Below are 1,001 nucleotides of genomic sequence, written 5' to 3' on the forward strand. Positions count from 1 at the left end.
AAATAAAACTTAGCCGGGCATGGTGGTACACACCTGTAGTTCTGGCTACTTGGAAGACTGAGGTGGAAGGATCGTCGGAGCCCAGCAGGTCGATGCTGGGGTGGCCGTGAGCGTGCCAGTGCAAGAGAGTGAGACTCCAAATTAAAAAAATAAAATAACAATAATAATTACTAGTCCAATATATCAAAACATAATCACAATAAATTATGAGATAGTTTACTCCATTTTATTATAATTATTTTTGAGTCGGGGGTCTTACTCTGTCACCCAGGCTGGAATGCTGTGGCAGGATCATGGCTCATCATAGGACTGCTGGGCCCAAGCAGTTTTCCTGTTTCCTTCCAGTGTTGGGACTACAGGCACATGCCACTACACCTGGCTAAATTTTTTGATTTTTTGTAAAGATGAAGTCTCACTATGTTGCCCAGGCTGGTCTCAAACTCCTAGGCTCAAGCAATCCTCCCACCTTGGCCTCCCCAAATGCTGAGATTATAGGTATGAGCCACCATGCGTGGCCTTTACCCACTTTTTATACTAATGCTTCAAAATCTGATGTGTATATCACAGTCACAGCACATCTCGGTTCAGACCAGCCATGTTTCTTGTGCTTGGCATTCACATGTGACTGGCAGCCACCATATCTGATGGCAGAATTCCAGAACACTAGCCGGGCGTGGTGGCGTGCGTCTGAGAAGGATCGCCTAAGCCCAACAGGCCGAGGCTGCGGTGGCCTTGAACGTGCCACTGCACTCCAGCCTGGGCGACAAGAGTGAGACTTCAACTCAAAAATAAAATAAAATAAAGAATTCCAGAGCCGGGCTCGGTGGCTCAGCCTGTAATCCCAGCACTTTGGGAGGCTGAGGTGAGTGGATTGCCTGAGCCCGCAGGTTCGAGACCCACCTGGGCAACTTGGCGAGACCTCATCTCTACAATAAATCAAAATGAGCCGGGCGTGGTAGCGCGCACCTGTAGTTCCAGCTACTTGGAAGGCTGAGGCGGAT

The sequence above is a fragment of the Carlito syrichta genome, unplaced genomic scaffold (genome assembly GCF_000164805.1).
Source record: "Carlito syrichta isolate Samal-C Ts95f unplaced genomic scaffold, Tarsius_syrichta-2.0.1 Scaffold309504, whole genome shotgun sequence".
NCBI lineage: Eukaryota > Metazoa > Chordata > Mammalia > Primates > Tarsiidae > Carlito > Carlito syrichta.